Consider the following 18,457-nt stretch of genomic DNA (forward strand, 5'->3'; position numbering starts at 1 on the left):
CTCACATTGTCCAGGACTGGTTTTCTGAGCACGAGGATGAGTTGTCCCATCTCCCCTGGCCACCACAGTCACCAGACCTGAATAGTATCGAACCTTTGTGGTCTACATTGGAACGGAAAGTGCGTTCTCGTTATCCACCGCCAACATCGTTATCTGAACTTGCCACCGTTTTGCAGGAAGAATGGTACAATATTCCCTTGGCAAACATACAGGAACTGTATTTATCCATTCCGAGAAGACTGCAAGCTGTTTTGGATGCCAACGGGTTTCCTACACCATATTAAGCAAAGAAACATGTTTTTTTAAACGTGTTTCCATATTTTTGTCCAACCCCTGTATCTTCTGCTCAATTAGCATCGCGGTAAGCTATGATTACTGATTGATTTGATTAATTGTAGCTCTCAGATATCGTATGATTTTAATTATACTGTTATGGTCCGATGTTGATGGGTTTTCTACTTTTCTGCTAAGTATTCCGACAAAATTTGCTATGCGTGGTCTTGATACTGTTGCTAAATACAAAAGTGCTCCTTCTTTCCTGTATTTCCGATTATCAGAAAAAAACATCATCTTGGTTGTTTTGGTTCATCAAATCTGCAATCGTGGGTGTATAGTTTAGTTTCCGTCGAATTTTTTGATTATACTCCTAATCTTGTTAGCTTGATGAACTTAAAGCTTCCATCTTTCTCTCTTTCAGTTTCGATTTCTGGATATGTGGATACTTCTCCAAGATTTCGAATGTCGAAATATTCTTTGAGAATTCGTTCAACTTCTTAAATTGATTGACGCTTGTCGCTCACGACTAATATTTCATCAACGTATACGATTATATAAGTTCTTGCATTTTCTCGTTTAATGTGAAAGAACATGGATCAGCCTTTCCTTGAAAGCATCCTTGTTTGCACGGGATTTCAACTGTCTTGTGATTCCAGTTTCTAGCTGCTTGCTTTAGTCCGTAGATCTTTGCTTATGAAGCAGAGATGTAACCTTATGGTTGCTTCATATATATTTATTCTTTGAGCTCTCCTTGCAGATAAGCTGGTTTTACGTCGAAGTGGTTTACGTACGTGTTCTTTTGAGCTGAATGTTGCCAAGATAGTCCTTATTGAGGTATATTTTACAACTGGTGCGAATGTTTCGTCGTAGTCATGCCCGAAGGTTTTGGTAATATCCTTTAGCTCCTGAACGAACTTTATATCTGATAACATTTCTTCAGGTTTCCGATTTTGTTTTGAATGTCCATTAATTTCCAATGCTTTTGTTTTTGTTTGTTTCTCTTTCGTGATTCCATTTCTTCGTGGATTTTAAACCCAGTTCCTTTTCTTTGGTTGGAAAGGTTTGCAGTTCTTGCCAGCCTTTAGGAACTTTGATTTCTTCGTTCTTAGCCATGTATGAGAATCTGTTTGGTGGGATTTACGTAGTCGTTCTCTGGGATCTTCTCGGTAATAAGGGAGTTTCTTCTGTTTCAGTTTCGTCCTCTGTTGTAACATCTGAACATGATTCTCTTGATTTAGTTTCTTTAACAGTCCATTCTATTTTCTGATTCTGACCATTTAATTGACCAGGTATTTCCTCCTTTCTGTTTTCATCGAATATTACGCTTCTTCTTATCACAACGTTGTTTGTATGTGGCATGTAAATTGTATGCCCTTTGGTACAGTCACTGTATCCAACGAGAATTCCTTTTTCTGCTCTTTCATCTAGTTTACTTCTTTTCTGCTTTGGAACTAGACAATAAGCTGTGCTAACTTATATGGTTTAAGTTCGCTTTTTTATCATTCCAGAGCTCGTACGGTTTTTTTTAATTGATCTTGACTGTACCCTGTTTTGTAGATATGTAGCTGACATTATGGCTTCACCCCAAATTTCTCTTTTGAGTTTGAATCGAGTAATAGGCACCTAGTAATTTACATTAAGTATGGATTTTTGTTCCTGCTCGTCCGTTCTGTTGCGGTAAATATGCTACGGAGGTTTGATGTTCGATCCCTTCATTCTTTAGATATTCTTCAGTCACTTTGTTTGTATATTCTTCTCCATTGTCTGTTCTTAAGACTTTTAGTTTATTTGAAATTAGTTCTTCGCCATGGTTACATATTGCTTTAACTTGGAGATAGCTTCGTTTTTTGTAGCTAGCAAATATATCGTTGTGTATCTCGAATGATCGTCGATGATTGATATGAAGTATTTCTTTCCTCCTAGTGATGTTGTTTCGAATGCTTAGCAAATGTCTAAATGTATCAAGCCTAGAACTGACTTTGCTCTCTATAGCTGCTTAGCTCGGGATGCGGCAATTTAGACATTTTGCTTCTGACACAGCATTCGCATTCTTTTTCCTTTTTAGTTTCTCGACCGATCTTTATTCCGGTTGCCAGGTTATCATTCTTTAGCCTCTTGATTGCTCCTTAATTTCTGTATCCTAGTCTTCTGTGCCAAACATCTATGTTACTTTCATTTCCTTCTCCAGCTGCAATTTTGTCTTTTCGTCTTTGCTATTCAATAATTGTATATACATTTTCTTCTGCTTCAACAATTCCCATGGTTTTATTTTCCCCTTTATTCTGCAAATATCTTCTTCAAATTTGACTATAAACCCTTTGTTTGTCATTTTTCATACGGATATTAATCCTCATTTTAGGTCAGGAACGTATAGAACATCCATGACTCTTACTTCTATTTCGTTATCTTCGTCGTCTGTACAGTATCAGTGTCCTTCTCCGATGCTTTCGTGCTTCATCTGAGTTCCGTTAGCAATTGATATTTGCTCAGTTTTGCGTCTATCTAATTTCTTGAAAAAGTTTATACTATCGGTCATATGACAAGTGGTTCCTGAGTCAATTGATCAGTTTGAGTTTTGAAATTTTCTTTCTCTGGTGACTTCGAACGAGTAATTCTGTGTCTTCTCAAGTTTCTTATCTTTGTTTTCATCTTCGTGTATGCCTCGCTGAGAGCAAGTTTCGTTCTTTGTTTATTTCCATAATTTCCTTTATTCGCTTACTTTTCCTTTAAAAAAATAAGTTTTTTCGTCGTTATTTAAGAATTTGCATACCTTTTCTAAGTGCGCTAATTTTTTTGCAATAATTGCATTCTCACTGATTGAAACACTTCAATTTTGTGTTAGAATTCGTTTTGAAGACAGTTGTTTCTTTCGTTTGTGTGCCTTGTTCTCTTTTTAGGCATTATTCGATGAGTTTTGTTTTTACGTATTCCTACATTAGATCTTCTGGGTCTGCTTCTAAATCTGCAGTAAGATTTTGTTCTTCGAGCTTGTATTCGCTATTAGTTTCATGCTGCAAACGTATATTGCTTTTTGAGAAAGTAAAGTTTACTGGAAAAAAATTTTCTTTCATGAATTTTTTTTAATTCATTTCATATCCATTTAGCTGTTGATGTTTCGTTTCTTATGTGTACGATTTGGCTGTCTTCCTCGAATAAACATATGGTAGCTTCTGCTTGTTGACCTCGATTTATCCACTTGATGTTGATTTCTTTCGGAGTATCATTTGCGATTAATTCCCATAAATTTTCATAATGGCGGGATTTAACTTTGACTAAAAACATTGCTAATACCGGTTAAATAATGCAGTAGAGATGGGCAAGAGGCAAGTACAGCTATGAGACTCGTTGACAAAACCTGTATCTTATAAACGTTCAAAAAATTTGCTTTAAATATGATTAATCATTTTCATTCTGGGGTGAGCTAACAGAAAAGAGAAGTTATATTATGGAACTAAATCATAAAAAAATAGTTTATTAACATAAACTGTACAAATTTACACTCATAACTGAGATGGGTACTATAACTAACTGAATTAAACATTTCGCAAGAATACAATGCATTTTAGAAAGTGAAATAAAAAATGTTTAAAGAAATACATTTTTCGTAAAATTTTTATGTTTAAAGAAGCAGCTGTAGTATCTAATGTTAAATGCCCTCGAAAATTTTATTTAGTGTCTATGTTAATACCTACATTCCTTTTTGTAACATCGAGTTATATGCTAAGATGAAATTAAATTAAACAGAATGTATTCTTTTATAAAACGTTATTGAAATATATTCATTAGACATTTCTAGTTTAGTGTCACAAACTGCATATAAGTACATCAATCGAATACTGGTGCAATTTCATATTATACGCTTTAGAGTTGGAATATATTTAAAATTTTGGAAGCCTTACGTAATTAGAATCTTTAGCACTTTAAAAGATTAATAAGTTCCATTTGTTTATTCAATAAAGAAATGCCGTAGATGTTTATCTTGTTACAGTATCCTGCCAGTGTCTGAGTGGATAAAACTGTTGAAGCTGGTTGTTCAACCCTATGCTTAATCACAGACCACATGCGCATTGCGATATTCAAATAATATTAACCTCCTTTAAGTAATCCTTTCACGAAATGTACTTGTGAAATATAGTTTAGTTACAAAAAGTATTAATTTAATTCAAATCACTCTTTTTCGCCTTAAGTTTTTTTCCCCTAATGGCGGGAACATGCCTATAACGGCATTGGCCACTCCTAAGGTGGACCAGAAGTGGTGACCATTTTATTGTGGACCTTCTTAATAGGTGGTCACCGTTACTTTCTATGAAGGGACAGACAATTTTACATCCATGTCTACTCTGGGACTCGAAACCAGGACCTTCGGTACTGTAGTCGGCTCTCATAACCACTATGCCATCTGGGTGGAAGTAAAATGAGAATTGCTTCTAGATTCTTTCCGTCCTTCTTCCGTCAGATTCCGAGGAATGATCCTGGCTTCCTGGCCCAGACAGTGTAGTAGTCATGCTTTCCTAACCACTATATCGTCTGGGCGGCTTTAGCCGTAAGTTAGATGCAATCGTTTTAGTTAAAAAAGATTGCGTAATTAATGCATAAAATTTTGCATAAAATATGCTCCCCAGTTTTCTAGGACTAGCATCAGAATCCGTCCACGAATTTTGTAACGGCAAGGACCGCCTTATGTTGTTTGGACTTAGCTTTGGATACCTAATTATAGGTCCACAGTATGAATTTACTCAGTTTCGTCCCAGCTTTAAAGAAGCTTCTCCGGGGCATAGATCACAGCATGAATTTAATTTCAGAACTAAAGTTCACAAAATAAGCAATATAAGGTTCATATTTATGAGAAACATTTAAAAATTATTTCTAAAATCATCCAATTCAAGATGAAATTTTGCGAGCTTAATTTAATCTCAGAATGCTCTTGATTTCCACATTTTTTTCAAACATTTCGCTAATGTTTTCCATTTACATTAATGACTTTCAAATTTCAGTTATTTTGAAGCACATATATCGAAACCAATTTTTAAAGCACTATCTCAAAATGCAACTTGAAAAGACAATATGTTATCAACATACAATGTAAAACTTCCATTTTAGAATTCGCCTTTGGAAATAAATATAAATTACCCACTCACATGAAAGATTTTCATGTAAAATTCTTGTAAGATATACTTTTTTTAAAGCAGAAAGTAATTTATCTAATGCAAACATTTCTAACACAGTTAAACTACTTATTGAAGTGCAGTAACAATTCTGGTAGACTTGATAACTAGCTCAATGTACTGTATGGAGGAATAATATAGGTGCATGTTTTGCGATAATAACACACTATCTTTATTTGTTGTCTTTAAATAATTATTTGTCATTGGTACACGAAGACACAGTACTATTATATAAGTATCTGAAGATGTTCATCGGGTTATAGAAGCAAGTTTTTAAACTGGTAATATTATACGCCATAAAACCTTATACGAATATTTCCAGATACATCCAGATCTAACAATTCGATTAGCGAAAACGACTGTTTATTTAGGAAAAGCTTTCGAGGGCTATTTGCCTGAACTTCATGCCGGTTTTTATAGAGAGAACCTCCATGGATGAAATCTTAGGTTCTCTTATCTATCTCCCTACTCATAAATCTTTCCAGAAGACTCATATCAGTATTTAGATTAATAAATTTAAGTATATATAAAAGTAATTAAGCTATTTAAAATAAGGAGGATATTCTTATTAATACCTGTCATTGAATTTATATTTTCATTATTTTCTAAAAATCATGTTGTATTATTAAGATCCTAAAGTATAAGTTTAAAACACAACCTTTGTTTACCTTAAGAGCCTTCTTCTTTTATTAGTAAAGTGGTATTTAATATGCGAAAATCATTTCATTCTATAAAAATCTATTTTGAAATTTTGTATCTGGTTTTAGAATTTTATTAACATTACTGTAAAAAGTCTGGAATAGTTTTGAAAGTTAAAGTTTATTTTTTAAAAAATATTTCATATTTGTTATAAGTTGTTAATTCACTATCTGTTAAAACATGATCCATTTTAAATAACAAATAATATACAATATCTTATCTGTCTTTTATACCTATTGAAACAATATTAACTTTTCAAGTATTCTATTCACATATTCCTAGAAATATGGTCTATGCATTGATGGAAAAATACTATACAGTTTCCTTTTTCTAAGAATTTGTTCACTTACAAAAATTCCGCAGCTACGAATGTGGAAAATATACTCTGCTATTCTATGCCAGAGCGAGGGAAGTGGTAAAAACGGAAAAAAGAAAACAGAATAAAAAGAAAAATTCCTTACATTATGTTGCCATGGAAACAAGCATCTGGACCTTTGGCTGAAATTTCATCTTGAGCTATTTGATTGGTCTGCAAAGCAAAATTCCGCGTCAAAATATTGTTGTTGTAAGTCAATTGATTCGTCATAGCCCGAGGATAATAATATAACAACCTGACTGATCGGCTGAAAGAGCGCCGAACGTTGTCACACGCAAATTGGATGGATTTCTGTTCTACATAGTGACGGTGATATTGTTAAGGATGTACGCCGGAATAGAATTCTGGCAGATTTCTGACGCTGAAATTGTAGCTTCTTGCAGTTAGGTGTTCATGACAAAGGATACATCACTATCTAATTTTATAGAATAAGGATTTGATGCGGAGATTCTAATGTAGAAATATTCTCCCAAACTACACCTCAGCAATGAAATGCATTTATATATGCATATGTATCTATATGAATGAAAATCTGATTGGACACCACATGAATTCCTTTTGCGGCCTATTAAATCGTACACAAATTTTCCTACATTTCATTTAAACTTAATTCCTACAATTATTTTAACCTAATTAATCGATCCGTCAATTAAATTTGAAAATGATATTCAAAATTTAAGATTTTGAAATTAAATATCCTACTCAATTTTACTCGTAAGAGAACAATTTTATTCAAAATAATAAACTTCTTACAATTTTATTTTTTCATATCGAGGGTAAAAGTTTCCAAATGCTTTAAATATAGGAAGCTACATTGCATAAATTGTTCAAAATTAATTTTCTTTTAAATTTCACATTACCAAAACATGAATATTTCTGTCATTTGAAACACTTCTGTAACTGGAAATATATGAGAGCAAGGGAAAGTAAGGGCCGGGTAAAGAAAGGTGTGTGTGTGTGTGTATATATATATATATATATATAATTTACTGAATAATATTGATTAATTGATTATATTATCTCCTAAGTTTAATTATGTTTTATTCTCTAAGAGAATTTTGAATAAATAATTGATTTCTTCTTGTAAGTATTCGATTTTGTTGCAAATATTTTTTATTCTAAGGAGATGAGTATGGTATTTAGAATTACTCTTTTGGAGATAATGGAGTGCCAATGGATGAGTGTAATAGTGGTGATATCAAAAATCTCTTCTTCTGTCGTAAATTTTGATATCTTTAAAATTGATAATTTACAAATCAAGGTAATTAATAGCTCAGTGATGAAAGTTAGTTTTATTGAGTTCCAAACATAAAGGATAAATGTGATTGAAATCTATTTTAATCAATAAAATTGATTGCAATGATATCATCCATGTAGCTATATATCTTGAAGTGATATGAACGTTGTATTGAGATAACTGTGGTTGAAAATGAAATTCCTTGGTGAAAAGGTACACATTACAGATCGCTGAACTCGAGCTAGTCCCTATCAGGATACCGTTGCTTTGTTTAAAAAAAGACCTTATTAAAATAAAGGCAGTTATTACAAATAATAATTTTTAAAAACAGCTGCCATTCTTCTTTGGAAATAACCGTAATAATTTGTGAAAAATTAATCTGGTAGAGTTAAAAGACTGTCAAATACTTCTTGTAACGGAAGGGCCGTGTATAAATTCTCAAAATCTTAACAGAAAATATTTTCAGTTTTAATAATGAGAAGCTCTTTCAGAATCGGTGTCTTATTATCCAGTTGAAATTGTGATCTTGCATCTGTGTATCTTTAATAAAGTAGAGAACGTTTTTAAGTATTTAACAAAACGGAGTCTATTTCTTTCATGTAATTTCTGGTCCCGTTAGCTATAAATCGATATTTGACTGGCGTTTTGTGAAATTTGGGCAATGCATAAAGTTTGGAGAATCTATTCTAAAATATATTGGTGGCTATTTTGAGTATTTGATGAATTGCAGTGAACCTTCTTTGCAAGATATTCGCCGTAGTTTTATGTTAGGTAATTGCACCATGGAGTTCGTTTTTAATCAGATTATAGTAGAACACCTTTCAAAATAAACTAAAGTTGTTACTGGTTTTGCCAAATTTCGTAATGGTGAAACGATTCTTCAATATTTTAACTTTCTTGTCTAAATCTTGTATATTATGTGTGCTATTTAATATGTATTCTTCGATACGCCATTTGAAGTCGTGGAGTATTGCTTCTTTGGATTCTAGGTAAGTCATAGTAGGTAACTTAGTTTTGTAGCTAGAGAAGACTCTGAATGTTTCCAGATTTTTTTTTCTAATTGTTGGATGCAGAAATTTTTGCTTACTTTGAAAGTGGGTCGAAATTTGACGCCGAGATTCATTAATTGCTTTAAAGTTCTGTCTATATACACCCACCGTATCTCTCTCTCTCTCTATATATATATATACATCGTATATATCTATCTATCTATATATATACACAGCGTATATATATATATCTGTATATCTATGTATACGTATATATCTATCTATCGATATATATACACAGCGTATATATATACATATATCTGTATATATATATATATATATAAACACACCGTATATATATATATCTATCTATCGATCTATATAAACATAAAGAAATTGAATAAGAGGCAAAAATTAAAAACAAAATTTTTATATCCGCCTCTGCGCTGTGGCTATAGGATTGAAGTAAAATAAACTTAAAGCATATAAAGTTAAATGTAAATTGGAGTCAAAGCAACGCAATTCCTCAATAATATAATGGATTCCTCAATGGTAAAATCCTTTGAATCTATTTCAAAGTCATTTCATAATCCGTTTTGAAAAGAAAAAAAAAAAACAATATATATGGACAGAAAAAAAACATTCTTTTTTCTGTCCATATATACAGACGCGACTGAAAAAAAGTCACCCGGGGTCGGTCAAAGGGAATATTTACTTTGAAGTTTTCTCGATTACAGTACTTCCTTGTAAAAATGAAAATTCTGATTTGAGATGCAACAAGAACTGTTAAGGCAATAAAAATATATAATGAAGGTATTAATGTAAAGTCTCTTTCTACGAGAGCTTGGAATAAAAGAAAACAGTGTCCTAAATCACATAAAGTAATTCATCTTGTAAATTTAACGTGTAAGAAAAGCCAAGAAAAGGTGGGAGTCTTTATAGAATTCCTTTTTTTATTCCATACCTTCTCATGTGTACTTAATTAATATTTATACTTACTACTTAATAATATTAATATTTTAATTAATATTTATGCTTTATTACTGATGAGGATTATTTTCTAACAATGTTAATTTTTTACGATCATACCTATAGAATTAGAAATGCATTTAAAAATATTTTTCTGGTCAGAAATTTACAATTTTAAGTTTAATTTCTTTAATATAATGTTATTTTAATTTCTACGCAGTTCTCCTTTTAACTTCTTGGTTCAGTTTCATTTCAGTAATATTTGCAAGAAATAAGTCGTCCTTATTCTTCTAAAAGCAATTGAATGTATTTTACAATATATTTCTTAAAACTGTATCCATATTATTTAAGTTTTATGTTTTATGCAGTAATATTTCATATACAGCGGCGGCATAGCTGGGAACGGCCCTTCCCAGCCAGAACATTTATAAGGTGGGAATAGCATTTTTAAAATTAGACACAATTTTATTTTGGGCTGTTTTTTATTATTATTTGCGTTATAGTAACTGTATTCCTCAATAATTAGCTCTTAACAATGTTTAGAGCTAAGAGAAACTAAAATAGAAATTTAACAAAACGATTACAATAATTCAGTCTTGAAAAACCGCACGAAGCAATTCAAAACGATTGTTTTATTGTTCTTACCCCACGGTCTGCGTCTGAGGAGCGACACTCCACAGCCAGTATAGATGGCGAAAATGTATCCCCTCTCTCATACAAATTTCCGTTTCATCAAAAAACGTTTTAATCTGTTACATATGGTCAAATTGAGTCACTGGCTATAAACGTGCAACAGATTGAAAGTCAAAAACCTTTGAAAAAATAAAATAAAAAACTTAAAAATTTTTATTGCTTATATAAAGTGTGATGTTAGTGTATGGTTAGGCTAGACAAGTTTGTTCAAAAGGGGGCTATTTTAAATATCTGCAGTTTCTTAATAAAAATATAGTCTCGAAGCTCAATTTAAGTCAGGATTTATCAGTCAGTACCTTACACTGAAGAAATTGCGCCACGCTATATACTGAACAGCAAGAGAGCACTGAAATAGATTTCGATAGTGTCACTAATAGCTGGAAACAGTAAACAATAAAAACAGCAATTTGCAATGACAGAATTAACATTTTACTTCAAAAATGATCATATTATTTTATTTTATTTCAATATAGATCGTTTTTACGAATTCTAGCTATTCTATGGTTACGGAAAAGGTTACACTTATTCCGTGAAAGATTACGAAAGAAAACGGTTACGTTTATAACACTTTTTTAAGGCAAAAATCGAATTATGTGCCATTTTCTAGGACTTCATCCCTTATTATAGCATTAATTAGAGATTTTTAATTTGAATGCTATAGAATCTCAAAAGCTGGGAATCGAAATTTTAAAATTATGATTAATCATTTATTTAGTGTACTTCTATTTGCAACAGCTTGTGTCTTAGAATTTCTTACCGTATAATATTGAAAATGAAAATAGTGAAATGTGACCAAAAGGTAGTTTAATGGAAATATAAGGTGCTTTGCATATTAATGCGTCTACATAAAATTATTTCGTGACATATTCTGTGGCACTCTCTATCAAATGCGGTTTGACATAATGAATGCTAGTTTAATAATATATAATGAAAATAATAATGTGATAATAATAAGAAGACGAAATAACAGAAAACATCATAAAACTGAGACTTATATATGTATTAAATATAAAAACTATCACTAAACCAGTGTTCTAAATTAGTTACGTCATGGAAATTGGAATCTATATAAACTTTACTTTCAGATAAGGTAGAGTTTTTATTACTAGTTTGTTAAATTTACCAGTATAATAATATTTAAGCAAAGTCTTTTATGATAAGGCCGTAATTGTAGTATTAAAGCAGGATTACATAATTATAATGAAAGCACTAAAATTTAAAATTATAAATAAAAATGCTTATTTAAATTTCTAGGAAAGTTTCAGTCTTTCACAGAATCTTTTAAATAATTTTTAATTTATTCATTCACTTTATTTCAAAATTTATTTCTTTATTTTTCTGAAACAGAAAATTCTAGGAATGAAAACTTGTAAATGTTAGCTTTTCTCAAACATTTGCATCGACAGTCAAGAGAAATTTACAGTAACGCATAAACTGCATTGCTTATGCTTATGTGTTTAAAAAGCAACGTTATTTGAAATATGCGAAAAATGCAAAAATATAACACTGTTTACGGTAATGTTATACAAAAGATCTAATCATTTCCCGCATAAACCTTCCATCAGTTTTCGTGCTGAAATAAAAGTTACATAAAAATCGTTGTGCAGATCGCATCCATTTATATTCATATCTATACTTTTGCTATATTAATCTTTTGCTATAAAGAGTCCAGATTCAGTATTTCTCGTATAAATCAGCTCGAAAAGTTTGAATTGATGTATTATTTCCATTACATTGTCTTTGGATAGAAATGGTAACGCAGTAACACTTCGCATATAGCTCTCACCTCCGTCTCCGTTATTAGCATAATTTATGTATATCTTTTGCTGCTTTTTTCAGACAGCAAAGCGTTTTCTTGCTTATTTTCATACATTCATTCCAGTTAAGTTTTAGCTATTGCAAGGTTAGTTTTCAACTCGTATCTACAGGCTGTATTACAGAAGTAAAATGCAAATGAACAAGACGAGGTACCAAGATTCACTGAAATTTAAGAACAGTTAGAAAACGTTCAAGCCTTTTTTTATATGTCTGATATGGATGTGATGCAATCTACACATATAATTTTATGTCTTTTTTATTTTCAGTTTCGGCAAAATGTGGTCAAGAAGCAAAGGACCGTATATGGCATTTCCATTAAAAGTTATAATTTAATGTAGTGTATTCATGTTAGATGTTCTAAATGTTATTTATTTAAAATTTATAAGTTTCCCGGCCTAATATGTTTCCTACATTCATCGTTTTCTGCCTTCAGCCCATTGAAAAAGATGTATTAAGTTTCTACTATAGTTTATTTTCTTCGTTGTGAATATGTGATGCTTGCATACGCTAATGCAAATGTCCTAAGCGAAATATGTAAACATTTAGATTAAGCATGTTTGTATGTTTGTTGTAAAATTGGCGCTTAAGCTTTTTCTCGCAAGAGCTGTTTTAACAAGTATGCTGCATATACAAGCCTAAAAATGTCTTAAATTGTAAAAACTATGCATTTGCTACAGTGTTTACTTCTCAGTAAGACCTTTTCATCTACTGAGTATTGTGTTTTCATAATGCAGAGGAACCTTTAACTATTTTCTTTTAATTTATTTTTTCCAATTTATTAAAAGCATACGAATTCTCACAGACGAAACTACGTTTTCAAGTTAAAAATACGGAATGTTAATTACATTCTTTTGATGACTTTTATCTTGCAAAATTGTCTATACTATAATCTCCATTTTTTTTCGCTGCTTGCAAGTCTCAATATACTGTTCTCCTTGCAAAGACGGATATCCATAGCCTTTACCGAAATTTCTAGGACAATAAATTTATCTTTATTTCCTGGCCGTCCATCTTCAACTCTAGAAGCAATTTGCTACAGGGTCAATCACATCGTTACTTTATTCGATTATAGCAAGGAAGGTTCCTGCACTCAGAGAAGCAGGATGAGCATATTTAAAAAAAAAAAAGAGAGAGAGAGAGAGAGAGAAAGCGAAATGAAAAAAATCAGGGAAAAAGAAAAGAAAAATATCGATCTGTTTAATGTCGATTTCCCATGAAGAGAAAGGTAATTTAGCTAAAGAAAAACAATCGACAAATTCATTAACTCTTTGGCGAATGAAGTTTCCTCGAATCTGGTCGTGTAAATGATCTCCACAATTAGACGGAACTCAATCAGCGATGCTATCAGAATCTTAAAGAGTTCCAGTCACACTCTGAAGTACGATGGACTAACACCATTACCAAACAGTCATTCACTCGAATCGTTTGTGGAATAAAAAAGCGCAAAGAATACATTAAGTAACATGTAAATGGTTCTAGGTATTTTAATTCTATACAGTTTGATATAATAACATAGTTTTAGATGTATATTTACGGCGTTTCTTAAAATTTTTAGAATTTCTGGACAATTTCATTCTGGACATGCAACTAATAGCTATATAAGTTTCCTCCGTAGAAAGCTAGTAAGCTAATTTATTACTTGAATATTATTTATTTTTTACTAGACAATTTATAACAGTTTCGAAATTACATTAGAAATGTTACAAAATTATTAAAGCATAATTTCTGCTTTCTATGCTGATTTTGCTTTTTTCTTTCCGCTGAATATGCAGGATGATACGTTTCACTACAAGAAAGTGTATGGCCAAAAGCTGATTCTAAATGCATTCGGCTTCGATACAAGGGGTATATCTATATTTCGAGTATTATTTTAATTATTACTACTACCACTAGTATTTAAGCGAAACTAAGAAACTCTTTCTTTACGCATAAAAAGACTTTACGCATAAAAAGAAGAAAGGAAGTAATTGCTTAATGGGTGTTTTGGGGTGGAACGAGTACACAAAATCCCAGCGGTTTAATTTTCTACGTTTTAATGAATCACATTTCAACCCTTTTTTATATCTGAGGCTACAAAAAGTATCAAAATGGCCAAGTATATTACCGGAATAAGTTTATGCAAATATCAGCATGTTTTCAACAACTACTAGTTGACGTTTTCTCTACCGTTTCAATTTTGAACTCACCAACTACTGCTAAAGTGCTGCAGTCCGCTTAATAGTAAAATGAAAAAACCATAAAATGAACTTATGAATGAAGTTAATATTGATCAAAGCAGCTTCAAACAGCAAATTCGCTCTTGAGATGAAAATTCGGTTTCTTAAATTGACTATTGTTAAATAAACCAAAAATACTTATTTTTGCTTAAAATCTAACTTCAACGAAAAGTGTATACCATTTAGTATATATATTACTTTGTAAAGACCTTATTTTGTACTAAGCAATTATTTTCATTTGAAGAAACTTCTCTTTCCTTGTGTTTCCTGCCAGAATTGAAATTTAAATGACGTATATGCAAAATATCAATGAGTTCGGAAATAATGTTTAAGTACTAGAATTGAAGAGTTGAGAAGTAGAAGAGTTAGTTACGAGTAGAGCAGGTTTACGCTGAGAACACGAAATTTATGCTGCGTATTTGCAAGTAGCTCTGTAGTTGAATATTTGTGCTAACCACTTACTTAGAGATTATTTGATATTTTAAACTCGGCTTTGCTGTGGGCAGTCGAAAATTCTGATCTACATTGAAGTAGGAGCCAGTCTTATAACTAAAATTTGATTCATTCTGATTGTACATACTATTTTGCGTTAAGTTACTTTGCCACAAGTGGTGGTACTTTTGTGAGCACCGAGCATGTGCATGTTCTGTTCAGTTTAGTTAAAATAAAAAGATTGTTATAACCTTCATCAGCCGTTATCTGTTTTTCAAGGCTTAGCGAGAATTCGTTACCTTGCCTTCAGTAGGGTCTACATTTTATGCTTCCTAAACGATAAGACTCTACTACTTTTGTAGTAAAATTAAATAAAAGATTGATTTTTTAAGCTCAATATTGCATGGGACTACCTACTACTGCTTAAGAATAGTGTTACAAATGTCCTAAAACTGCTTTGCGGGGAGATAGCTTCCCCGCAAAGCAGTTTTAGGGTTGCCATAAAATGGCAAAGGAAGGCAGGGCTGCCACATTTGGCTAGAAATCGCCCATTTAGCGACAAAATTGGCGATATGCCATGGACGGATGGAGAACCTTCTGGAACTAATTCTTACCGGTTTAGCCCAGAATGTTCTCGAACACAAGTCGCAACCTATATAAACCCTGCTAGTCAGCAGTCAGCGTGTGTCTCGTCTAGCGAGCTGATAGTTTTGTCTTATAGTGTGTCTCATCTAGTTAGTCCGTGCGGAGACGATCGAGTTGACAACTGGCCAGCGAGTGCCGAGTGGGTCGTCGAGTACATCGAAGAGTCTCTCAGTGTCGCGGTTAGTGCGTCGTCGAGAGAGTGTGTTAAGCTCCGGGAACGACTGAACCGAAGACTCGGGAGCTGTGCTCTGTGTGTCGTCGAGTGCATCGTGAGTCGTAGCGTGGAGAGTCTCGAGAGTACGTGGAGTTCCGAGAACGACCGAGCAGAGTCATGAGCTGTACTCTGGTGCTTTGCAGTGAAGCTGTCTTCCCGTGATAGCCTGAACGCTGTGTCACTGATTGTTCTAGCGTGTTTACAGTAGATCTTCGGCAACTGGAGCTGTCCTGACTAATATTGGCTAAATAAAGTGTGTTTCGATATTTCATCAAGTGTCGTCGTTATTCTCTCCAAATCTGCACGAACCCGTGAAGAAAATAATGTAACAACTGGTGTCAGGAAAAAAACGCAACAATACTATTACTATGTAACGACTGTTAAGAGCTTTTGCATTAGAATGCGATGCTTTATTTAATTAACTGATTATGCGGCACATATTGAGAATCTGATAATCACAGACATTCATATACCAGCATCCGAGTAGATAAGCTCGATGTGCAAAAGAACCTCGCACAGGGTTAATATCCCAGGTAAACAATGATGGACGGGTTGAACTTTCGTATAATTCTTTCTTTCGTTTGTAAATTGATTTCGGACTACATTTTTATCGAAATTCCTTTCCGAGGATATAGCAGTATGCTTAAATGTGTTAATTTTTTCTAATAATTAACGTGTTATTCACAAATGCAGCCATCAGTTTTTAGTTCCAAAGTTGTTACTCTTTTTACTTTTGTTCCAAAGTTGAGTAAAATTGAAAATCTCATCTGTGGTTTGTAAAACTTAATTCACAGTTACAGAAAATTTGTCATATAACATAGTTTGAAACAGGCCAGAAAGTTTAGTTTACGTTCGAGTCATTAAAGTATCTGCAACTTCAACTATAAGTTTATGAATACTAACGAGGGCACACATTCTAAAGACATGGGAAAACACAATACTCTCGATGAAAAAACAAGCATAAGATACAAAATGAAATTTACTAATATAGCCAGAAGAACAAAAAGGAAGGCCGTTACATAAAAAAAAAAAAAAAACTATACCGGTAAATGCAACTGCTGAAATTAATATTATATGCAGAATCCAGTTTCAATGCGTGCATTACAAACAAATTTATAGAAGCAGAATATTTTAGGCAAAGCCGCTATCGAAAAATCTTTTATTTCAGAAATAAGCTTAAAATGGGGATTGTAGTGGTGCCAGGGCATAAAATGTGAAATATTAATGAATGATAATACGTATTATTCTCGGGTGAGTCGTCTACCTCAGAACGAGTTCATATGCGGAGAAAACCAGAAGCTTACAGTCAAGACAGTCTGCTTCCTGCAGTAAAAACTGGTGTTGATTCAGTTATGCCTTGGGCAGTTATATCTCGCCATTTCAGAAAATTTCTTTATTAATTTATAAAAATTAATAAATACAATTGACTGCATAAGTATTTGAAGCGATCCTTTCCATTTAACAAACAGTGTTTCTATAGATAGCTGCATTTTTCGCTATGCTAAAGGATCCGTTCAAGAAGTCAAGTTCAACTGTAATATAAAGAACATTAAGACGAAGTTACATATCTTCCATGCCTGCACAGTTTGACTTAAATATAGTTGAAGCACTAAGTTATGCGATAGAAAATAAAGGAAGATCCCATCTCTCCCAGCATCTCTCAAAGGACTGAAACGTTTTCTGATAGAAGAATAGTACCAATTACATATTACCGCCATTCAGAAATAACGCGTTTCCATTTGAAACATTTTCAAGCAGTATTGGATCGCAAAAGTGCTATTACACCGTATTAGATGCGTAATTCTTCATATGTTTAGGTGTTTTCATAATTTTAACAATTGCTGTACTTCTTATTTCATCAAATAATATTAGAGTATTTTTCTGTTACTAAAATTTTACAGTAATAAATAAATTCTTCAAAAACAATTTCTCAACGCAGCTAAGAATTCTAGTAATGTTAATGTAATGTGAGAAGTTCTGATCATTTATGTTTACAAGAGTATTTAATTTACATGTTACTGATTCTAACTCATCAATTCTGGAGCCACAAATCACATATGTAATTATAAAATGTATGCATATCAACTGATTAATTTTGATAATAACTCCACTCTTGATTGAAAATTTTGAAATCATGGAAATATGGCGTTTAGTCAGAGAAAAAGGAAGTGAACTTGGTGAAGTACCAGTATATAGCATTGTTTCTAATATAGATATTTTGACACAAAATCGGGCTTTTTCTGAAATGACATGAGAATGCTTTTTCATATTTCGATTTGACGACTCAAATTATGCCAAACTGCCAAGTTTTGTACAAATAGCACAAGTAGTTTTTTTTTCTTTTTTTTTTCTTTCTTTAATTAGCTCTCAAAATTTTAACTCCTCAGTATTAATTAAATTTAGTATTTATTTGTTAATATCTCTTTTTATTAAACTTACTTGATTCTTCCTTTCACATTTCGAAATTTAGGTTCATTCTAAATGAAATTCGCCCATTTTTTATGATTTATTTTTAAAATTTGTATTTCAAAACAATTTTAATAATTTTTTCGGAAAAAAAGTTTGACTTCTAAAATTTTAGCATCATTTTAATAAGATGTATTTCTAGGCACACCTGCAAAAATTTAGAGTATTTTATTCAAAATTTTCTAAGAAGTATATGATTTTATATATTGGCGCGTTTTCATATTTTGCATATTTGTTATAAGTGATAATAACGCCAAATGTG

The sequence above is a fragment of the Stegodyphus dumicola genome, chromosome 6 (assembly GCF_044657685.1).
Source record: "Stegodyphus dumicola isolate Sdum_Otavi_A_Nest chromosome 6, ASM4465768v1".
NCBI classification, from domain to species: domain Eukaryota; kingdom Metazoa; phylum Arthropoda; class Arachnida; order Araneae; family Eresidae; genus Stegodyphus; species Stegodyphus dumicola.